Raw genomic sequence first — 10,290 nt, 5'->3', positions numbered from 1 at the left:
CAGGGGCAGGGCCTACAAGGGGAGTCTCTGTGCGGCAAGAAAGCTGCCCCACTGCCTGAGTCAACATGAATAGCCCACACCACCAGCCTTATTATCCACCCCCACAAGTCTTCACATTCATTCGTTGTTTTGTTGTGGTTGTTGTTTGTCATTTTTTTATGAGATACATTTTCACCGGGATCATCTGTGGATAGTTCCATGGGTTTGGAACTATCCATTGGAGCCTGGTGAACGCATCAATGGGTACACAACTGAAGACAATAATGACTGCCCCTCCCTCAGAGTCCATCAATAGCCAATAGTTCAGCAGGAAGGGGGTCTGTGAGCGCCTCCCCAATCTATAGTTGACTGTTGATAGATCCAGTCTGATTTGGGCCCATTGTACCTAGCCACAGTTGCAGTGAGGTACTGACTGTATTGGCTGTGTCATACCCAGAAGATAGTTCTACGTGGCTCTTCCCTTATCTTCTTACCCTCTGAGCCTTAGAGAGGGTGGCGACAATGTCCTGTTGAGGGCCTAGATCTCAGCGGTCACTTACTCTCAGCACCTTAGCATGTGTGTCGCTCTGCATTTACCACCATTCATTGCTGTCGTAGTTAGGGTTTCTATTGCTGTGATAAAACACTGTGACCAAAATGAACTTGCAGAGGAAAGAGTTTATTTTGCTTACACTTCTGCATCACAGTTGATCATCCGAAGAAGTCAGGGAAGGACCACAGCACAGCAGGAACCTGGATGCGGGAGCTGAAGCAGGAGCTACAGAAGAGTGCTGCTTGCTGGCTTGCTCCTCATGGCTTGCTCAGCCTTCTTAGAGCACCCAGGACTGCCAGGCCAGGGGTAGCACCACTCACAATGGGCTGACCCCTCCCCTATCAATCACTCATTAAGAAAATGCCCAGTAGGGTAGTGGTGGCACACGCCTTTAATCCCAGCACTCGGGAGGCAGAGCCTGGCAGATCTCTGAGTGTGAGGCCAGCCTGGTCTACAGAGCAAGTTCCAGGACAGCCAGGGCTACACAGAGAAGCTCTGTCTCAAAAGAAAAGGAAAGAAAGAAGAAAGAAAGAAAAAAGAAGGAAAGACTAGAAGATGCACTGACTATTGCTGTTAACTGAATATTCTTCCTTTGAAACATTAACGTGGACAATGCCTTGTGGTAATGGAAATAGTTAAAAGGAATGAGCCAGACGCACTGCTGCAAGCCTGTCATCCCAGCACTCAGGAGGTAGAAGCAAGAGAATCAGGAGTCCCAGGTCATCCCCAGCTAAACAGCCAGTTCAAACCAACCTGAGCTACATGTGACCCTGTCTCAGAAAGAGAAAAACAGGGCCAGAGATGGCTCAGCAGATAAAAGTGTTTGCCACTAAGCCTGATGACATGAATTTGTTCCCTGGGGCCCACCCACATGGTGGAAGGAGAGAAACTCCAGCAAGTTGTCCTCTGACCCACACACACACACACTAAATAAATAAAAATAAAAAACTTAAAGTCAAAACAAAAACAATGTATTTTTAAAATAAATCCTTTTTTTTTCTTTTTTTTTTTTTTTTGCGCTGTTTATGAGTCAATGAGACTAGCAATGTGCTTCAGAAGCTGGCAAATTCCAGCATGTGTTTGTTCCAGAGGTGTTTAGATTAACAGGGAGCTAAGTACAAATGGGGCTGAGATTGGGCCCTGCAGGAGTCCTCTAGACAAGATAGGGAACATGAAGGGGACAAAGAGTAACCAGCAGAGATAAGAGGAAGAAAAAAATGGTGTACACCGTAAGATAGGACAGAAAATGCTATAATCACTAACCATCCAAACAATACCAGTAAAAAGAAGAAATGAATATCACCACTTTAACTGAATGTATCGCCTTGGAAAGACAGCATGGACAATATGCCTTTTGTAAATTAAAATGTCAGAAATCTATCACTTCCAAAGTTAATCATTTTAATGCTGTTTCTGAACTGATGAAAAGTAACCCTATACTTTAGAAGTCTCATGACACAAGCCATGTATTCCTGAGTGCTTTATTTCAGATGTGTAAGAATACACACACACACACACACACACACACACACACACACACACACACAGAGTGACAGAGTTGAGCTGAGCAGTAGCAATGAAGAGTTGCTATGTGATGTTGCACAGTGAAGTAAAAAAAAAAAAAGCTCCAGTAATTTCTTTGAAACTTAAGAGTTTAAGGACCTTGGTTTAGAATACAAATAAGAGCCAGGGTGGCGCACGCCTTTAATTCCAGCACTCCGGAGGCAGAGGCAGGTGGATCTCTATGAGTTCAAGGCCAGCCTGGTCTACAAAGTGAGTTCCACACAGAAACCCTGTCTTGAAAAGCCCAAACCAAAACAACAACAATATACAAATACAAAAATACAAAATACAAAAAACAAGAAAAAATACAAATAAGATTGAATGCAGGCTCTTGAGTTGTTTCTTGATCCTAAATCTAAGTTCATTTTTTTCTTTTTTAAAAAAGTTTTTTTTTTTTGAAACAGGATCTCACTATGTAGCCCTGGCTAGCTTGGATTCACTATGTAGATGAGCTAGCCTTGAACTCAGAGACCTGCTTCTGCCTTTTAAGTTAAAGGTTTATTTTCACTGGGGCTGGAGAGATTAGCTTTAGTGGTTAAGAGCACTTATTGCTCTATCAGAAGACCTGAGTTTAGTTCTAAACTCCCACATTGAGCATCTTACAACCTCCTGAAACTACAGTTCCAGGCAATATGTCACCGTCTTCTGGCCTCTGAGGGAATTGCATGTATATGGACTACAAACAGGGAGGTGCACACAGATACACATAAATATAAAAATAAAATTATTTTTGTGTGTTTGTTTTCATGGTAGCCTTGGCTGGCCTAGAGCTCACTTTATAGAGTAAAACTGCCTCCCAAGTGCTGGGATTAAAGGTATGTGCCACCATAGCTGGCTCCAATACAAATGTTTTTTAAAGATTTCATTTTAAGTTATGGGAATGTATGAGAGTTCTGCATATGCCATGTGTTGTTTTTTAAATTGTTAACAAAATCCTGCAACAGCCATGTCCACGTGTGTTTTTACGAAAGCCAGAAGAGGGCATTGGATTCCCTAGAGCTGGAATTGCAGGTGATTGTAAGCTGCTCAAAGTGGGTTCTGGTCCTGTAAAAGAGCAGTAAGTGCTCTTAACCACTAAACCATCTCTCCAACCACCATCACCCCCCTTTTCATATTTTATCACTTATTTTGAGACAATATTCTGTAGGTCAGGCTGGCCTTAACTTGCTCTATAGCCAAGAATGGCCTTGAACTGCTGGTCACCATGTGTCCACCTCCTAATTGCTGGGATTACAGTTGGGCCCCAGCATACTGTGCCTTTTCTTCCCTGGTTTTGAGACAGCATCCCACTCTGGCCAAGGCTGGCCTGGAACCCGTGCTCTTCTTGTGTCAGCATCCCAAGTGTTGGAGTTACAGGAGTGTGCCACCACGCCCAGCAGAAACTGAATTCTCTTTTCTTTGTTTTGTTTTTGGAGACAGGCTCTCACTATGTAGTTTTGGCTGACCTGGAACTCACAATGTAGACCAGGCTTCTGCTGAGAATGAAGGCATGCACCACCACGCCTGGCTGTAGCTAAATTCTTTTTTTTTTTAAGTGACTGCAGGCCTTTTCATGCTTAGAGTATAAAGATGCCTGCCTCCAAGTCTGACAACCTGAGTTAAATTCCCAGAATTCACATGGTAGAAGAAATGAGCCAACTCTTAACAAGTCTCCTCTGACCTACACACACACTTTGTGGTGTTCACATGTGCCCCCACACTCATACACACACACACACACACACACACACAAATAAATAAGTGTTTAACAAATTAAAAACCAGCTGGGTGGTGTAGATGAAATTCTAAACGGTCTTATTAAATAAGAAACACAGAGCCAAATGCAGAGTTAAAAGCCCAGAGATCAGAGCAGTAGCCAAGAGCTAAGACCACCTTATCTTACCACTTGCTGCCATCCTTCCCCTGAGAGAGAGACCTTCTTCCTCTGTCCTGTCTTTTTATTGACTTTCTGTTTTGCCTTCTCATTGGCTCTAAACCCAACCACATGATTTCCTCGTCACTGCCTGTCTATACAGACCTCCAGGTCTCTATGGTTGGTACTGGGATTAAAAGTTCCGGTCACCTTGCTTTGGATGTGTCCTTGACCACACAGAGACTCTGCCTGCCATGTGATTGAATTAAGGGCATGTGCTACCACCACCTGACTCCCGCTGTGACTTCTGATCTCCAGGCAACTTTATTAACATACAAATAAAATCACATTTCAGCACAAATAAAATATCACCATAGGGTGGTGGTGGCATGTACCTTTAATCTCAGCACTCAGGAGGCAGAGGCAGGTGGATCTTTGTGAGTTCAAGGCCAGCCTGGTCTACTGGTCTACAGAGCAAGTTCCAGGCCAGGCAAAACTATACAGAGAAACCCTGTCTAAAAAAAAAAAAAAAAAAAAAAAAAAAAAAAAAAAAAAAAAAATCAAAAACCAGTGATTGCATAACTATCTCAACACAGAACTTCTTTGTAGTTTACAAGGCAGAGAGGGACTTTAAGTCATTTCTGGCCCCCTCAGCTTTGAATTGGGTTGCTGACTAGAAAACAGGGTACCTGCTGTGGAATATTCCTTTACACTGTGTAAAGATAAGTCACTGTGACTGGTTTAATAAAAAGCTGAATGACCAATAGCTAGGCAGGATTTCCAGGCACAGAGGACACTGAGAAGAAGAAGGACAGAGTTCCGAGGAAATGCAGAGGAAGCATGACATATAGGAGATGAGGTTACAAGCCATGAGCCACGAGGCAGCATGTAAATTATTAGAAAGGGTTAAGTTATAAGAGCTAGTTAGAAACAAGCCTAAGCTATCACAGAACTTTCATAATTAATAAGAAGTCTCCATGTCTTGATTTGGGAGCTGGCAGGCAGAACAGAGAAAGACTTGCAACAGGTACCCATATATGAACACTGGGCTCAGACTTTGCCTAAAGGAGCACTGACTTTTATGTTACCTAGAGACATGACAAGTACTGCCTTGGTGACAGATGACAGAATGCAAAGCATGGGTGGTGTAGATGAAATTCTAAACGGTCTTATTAAATAAGAAACACAGAGCCAAATGCAGAGTTAAAAGCCCAGAGATCAGAGCAGTAGCCAAGAGCTAAGACCACTCCATAAGAATCCTCCATACTGTCAGATTCCAGTTCTTCCCAAGTTGACATGCAGATTCAAAAGTCTCAACCAGGCTGAGGGTGTGTAGCTTAGTGGTACGGTGTGTGCTTGGCTATACACGAGGCCCCAGGTTAAGTCAGTAGCATAGAGAAAAGGGGGGAAGAGAGAAAGGAGAGAAAGAGGAAAAGGTTAGACAAGCTATGTGTATGAGACAGCACATACCTGTAATTCCAGCCCTAAGGAGGTTGAGGTAGAAGGTCGTTAAGTCCAAGGCCACACTGAACTGCACAAGTTCCAGGCCAGTCTGGACAGCATAGCAAAAGCCTGTCTCAGGAAAAAAAAAAGCCCTATAATTATGGGTATAGAGTTCCTGTTTTGTAAGATGGAAAAGCAAAGGTTCCAGAAGTCAGTTTCCCAATGATATGCATACAGTTAACACTACTATATTGCACACTTAATCAAATGTATGTTCTGTCTAATAGGCCAATTTCAGCAAATGCGGATGTTTAAAAAAAAAAAAAGTGGAAAAAAATGTGGCACCAGAGATCAGACCTTGGGCATACCAAACAAGCATTTTATCACTGAACTACATCCTTAGCCCAAAACAAGGTCTCACCATGGGGCCTTGGCTAGCCTGGAACTCACTATGTAGATCAGGCTGGCCTGGAATTCATACAGATCTGTTTGGGATATTTGTATACTATGTAAAGGTGTATTTGCTGTGGTTGGTATAATAAAAAGCTAAATGGAGCCGGGCTGTGGTGGCACATGCCTTTGATGCCAGTGCTCGGGAGGCAGAGGCAGGCGGATCTCTGCAAGTTTGAGGTCAGCTTGGTCTATATAGTGAGTTCCAGGACAGCCAGGACTACAGAACTACACAAAGAAACCCTGTCTCAGCTGGGCAGTGGTGGCGCACACCTTTAATCCCAGCACTCGGGAGGCAGAGGCAGGTGGATCTCTGTGAGGCCAGCCTGGGCTACAGAGTGAGTTCCAGGACAGGCTCCAAAGCTACATAGAGAGACCCTGTCTCGAAAAACCAAAAAAAAAAAAAAAAAAAGAAAGAAAGAAAGAAAGAAAGAAAGAAAGAAAGAAAAGAAAAGAAAAAAAAGAAACCCTGTCTCAGGGGAAGAAGGAGGAGGAGGAGGAGGAGGAGGAGAAGGAGGAGGAGAAGAAGAAGAAGAAGAAGAAGAAGAAGAAGAAGAAGAAGAAGAAGAAGAAGAAGAAGAAGAAGGAGAAGAAGCAGCAGCTAAACGTCCAACAGCTGGAAGGAAGTATAGGCAGGATTTCTGGGGAAAGAAAGGAAGAGAAGATGAATCTAGGTGCTTGAGAGATTCCAGGAGACACAGAAGAAGGTGAAGTCACCAGCCAGGTGTGGATAAAGCAGCATGAGCAGTACGGAGAGGAGAGATGAGCTAACAAGTCATGTGACAGAACATAGATTAAAATAAATGGGTTCATTTAAGTTAGAAGAGCTAGTGGGATAAGCCTAAGCTAAGGCCAACTTTCATAATAATAAGTCTCTGTGTCATTATTTGGGAGCTGGCTGGCAGGACAGAAAAAGGCTCATTACAGAGATCTGCTTTCTTCTATCTCCCAAGTGCTGGGATAAAAGACTTGTGTTACCAAACCTGGCTATTTGTTCTTATTGTTGATAAAAGTATGAAGGGCCCTTAGCCAGGAGTCTCTCGTACTGCTGCTGGCTCAGATTATCAGTCATCACTGCCGCCACTGCTGGTTGTGATCAGTACTCGCTAGAGCCCTTATGGCCCTCATTATTGTTAAGGCAACTTTTTTAAAAAGCAGGAAATTTTTTAATGGAAATTGACAAGTTGGTTCTAAAATTGATGTGGAAATGCAAAGGCCCTAGAATAGCGAAAAACATTTTGAAAAAGAATATAATTTTTATTATATTTAACTGATTTCATGGTGGGAAGGGGTGCCTGAGCTATGGTGAGTGTGTATGTTAGTGTTACAGCTTTGGAGGGAAAGGTGTCCTGGCCATTGGAAGCCAGGCAATACCAACAACTCTGTTCTGGTGGGGGATGTTCCCCCATCAGGAATGTAGCAGTTCTGCTCCTGCTCCATCGAAAACTGTTACTTCTCTGCCTGTTACTTCTCTGCTCCTCCACTCAGGTAAAACAAAGGTTGTCACCCAAAACTCATTCAAAAGATTTATTGGGAGGGAGGAATCCAGGAAAGTGGCGGCCTCTGCCAGGGTGGGAAAAGGCAGCTCCCAACTGAACAGGCACAGCGCTTATATAGGGCTTCTTAGGGGCAGAGTTTTCCCAGATTTTCAGGATGGAAATTGGTTTGATTTCATGAAAATGGCTTGTTTCCTGATCAGATATTGGCTTGTTTCATGCTCAGGGATTGGTTGCTTTTCCTGCTCAGGGATTGGTTAGTTTTGTGCTCAGTTGGTCACAGGCAGAGTGTGTTTCTTTGGCTCTGGTTTCAGGGCCAAAGTGTGTTTCTTTGGCTGGCTCTTTTACACTAGTGTGGAGATTAGAAGACAATTTGTAGCCTTGCCTTTAATCCCAGAACTCTGGAGGCAGAGGCAGGCAGATCTCTGTGAGTTTGAGGCCAGCCTGGTCTACAGAGGGAGTTCAGGGATAGCCAGGGCTATATAAGATAAACCCTATCTTGGAAAAAAACCAAAACAATTGAAAAAAGAACATATTTAAGCTCTCCTGTAATCCCAGCACTTGGGAGACTGAGGCAGAGAAATTGTAATGAGTTACAGGCTGGGTGGGCTAGTGTGAGACTGTATCTCAAACCAAATAAATGTGCAGCTGAGTTCAGCTGGTAGAGTGCTTGCCCAGCATATATGACTTTCTGGGTTCAATCCCCAGCACGAAATAAACCAGGCATGAGGGTGCACATCTGTAATCCCTGAATTTCAGAGGTGGAGGCAAGAGAATCAAGTTCAAGATCATCCTTGGCTACATGACCGGCCTAGATACATGAGATTCTTCCTTAAAAACAAAACTGTGTGCATGTATGTGTGTAATAAAACTACAAAAATCAAACAGTGTACTACCCATAAAAGGGTAGACATATAGAACAACAGTACAGAATTGGAAGTTCATAAATAATCATTTTATTTATGGTCAATGTATGTTTTTGTTTTGGTAGCCCTGGCTGGTCTCAAACTTTCGTACAATCCTCCTGCTCCGTTTCTCAAGTACTGGAATTACGGGCATTGGCCACCATGCCCAGCTGTATTTGATCTAGTCTGGTATGGTAGCCCATGCTTTTAATCCCAGCACTTGGGAGGCAAAGACAGGTGGAACTCTGTGAGTCCAAGGTCAGCCTGGTTTACAGAGTGAGTTCCAGGACAGCCAGGGCTGTCAAAAACCAAACCAAACCAAGAAGAGGAGGAGGAGGAGGAGGGGAAGAGGAAAACAGGTAAATCTTTGTAGCCTTGGATCAGGCAAAGTTGTTCTTAGATATTAATGCAAAAAGTATGATCCATAAAAGAAAAATTTAAATAGAAATTGGACTTTATCAAGACTTAAAATTTTTTGCTTGGTAAAGGAATACACCAAGAAATGGAAAGGCTAGGCATGATGGTGCATGCTGGTAATCCAAGCAATCCCATCATTTGGGAAACTAAGGCAAGAGAATTGAAAATCAAATTCAAGGCCAGCGCGTGTTACGCTAGGCTATAAAATAAGACTCTGATGTGTGCCTTCTCATCCCCATCCCCCACCCCTCACCCCAGATCACACTTGTAATCCCAGCACTTGGGGGTAGAAGCAAGAAGACCAGGAATTCAAGGCCATCCTCTTGGGCTGTGAAGCAAGTTTGAGGCTAGCCTGGGTTACAAGAGACTGTCTCCAAAACAAAAGCCAAACAAGACAAAAACAGGCAAGTGGAAGGACAAAGGACAGAGTATGAGAAAACACTGTTTCGTTGTTTTTTTGTTTTTGTTTTTTGAGATAGGGTCTAGAACTCAATATATAGACCAGGCTTGGCTTGAACTCAGAGATCCCCTTGCTTCTGAGTCCTGAGTGCTGGGTTTAAGGTGAGTGTCACCATGGCTGACAAGGTTTGTTTTTCAGTACTGGGAATTGAATCCAGGACTTCATGCATGTCAGGAAAGCACTCTACCATCTGAACTTTCACACTTAATGGTAATGTTTGGTCTTTTTGAGACAGGTCACATGTAGTCCAGGCTGCCCTCAAATTCTACGTAGCCAAGAAAGCCTTTGAACTGCTGATCCTCCTGTCTCCACGTTCCAAGCGCTGGAATTAAAGGCATGCAGCACCATGCCCTGTGGTGTTTCTTTCCCTCCCCCTTTTCTCTTTTTAACGTTTTTATTATTTATGTTTGTGTATGTGTGTAGTTGCAAACATGTGGAGATCAGAGGACATCTTGTGGGAATTGGTTCTCTCTATGTGGGTCCTTGCTTGGTGGCAGGCATGTTTACCCACTGAGCCATCTTTCTAGCCCCACTGTGAGATTTTTACTACCAAAAGGTCTATGATGATAAAGCATATTATGTTCTATTTGGTGTAAATAAATTTAAATGTTTATTGCCCTACAAATCACATATCTAGAGATTCACTCTGTTAAACTTCCTAACTACCTGAGTTTTAGCATATTCACAAAGGATATGCAACCATCACTGCACAAAACTCCACACCAAAAAAAAATTTTTTTTGAGACAGGTTTCTCTATGCACAGCTCCAGCTGGCCTGAACTCCTGTCTCAGCTTATCAAATGCTGGAGTTACAGATTCTGGCTACTATGCCTAACTCACTGCTCTCTTTTTCTTTTCCCTTTTCTTAGGTATTGAGAATTGAATTCAGGGCCTCACAAATGCTCTACTAACTGAGTTGTATCCCTAGCCTTCCTGGATCTCCTGGGTGCTTTGAGTGTGGAGAGTTTGTCGGCCGCAGCACAAACAGCAAGCATCACTTCTTTTGAATTGATGATGAAAAATGGTTTTTAGACTGACTGATATAGCTACTTACAATGCAAACTAAAACAAAAACCGAATATAAGGCAAAAATCAAAAGGTAAGGATATAAAGTTTAAAGAGGGGGCGCAGGGGTGGGGGTGGGTGCTATGGTGGCTCATGCCTTTAACCCC

Source organism: Peromyscus eremicus, chromosome X (assembly GCF_949786415.1).
Source record: "Peromyscus eremicus chromosome X, PerEre_H2_v1, whole genome shotgun sequence".
NCBI classification, from domain to species: domain Eukaryota; kingdom Metazoa; phylum Chordata; class Mammalia; order Rodentia; family Cricetidae; genus Peromyscus; species Peromyscus eremicus.
Note: the sequence above shows the minus strand (reverse complement) of the source record.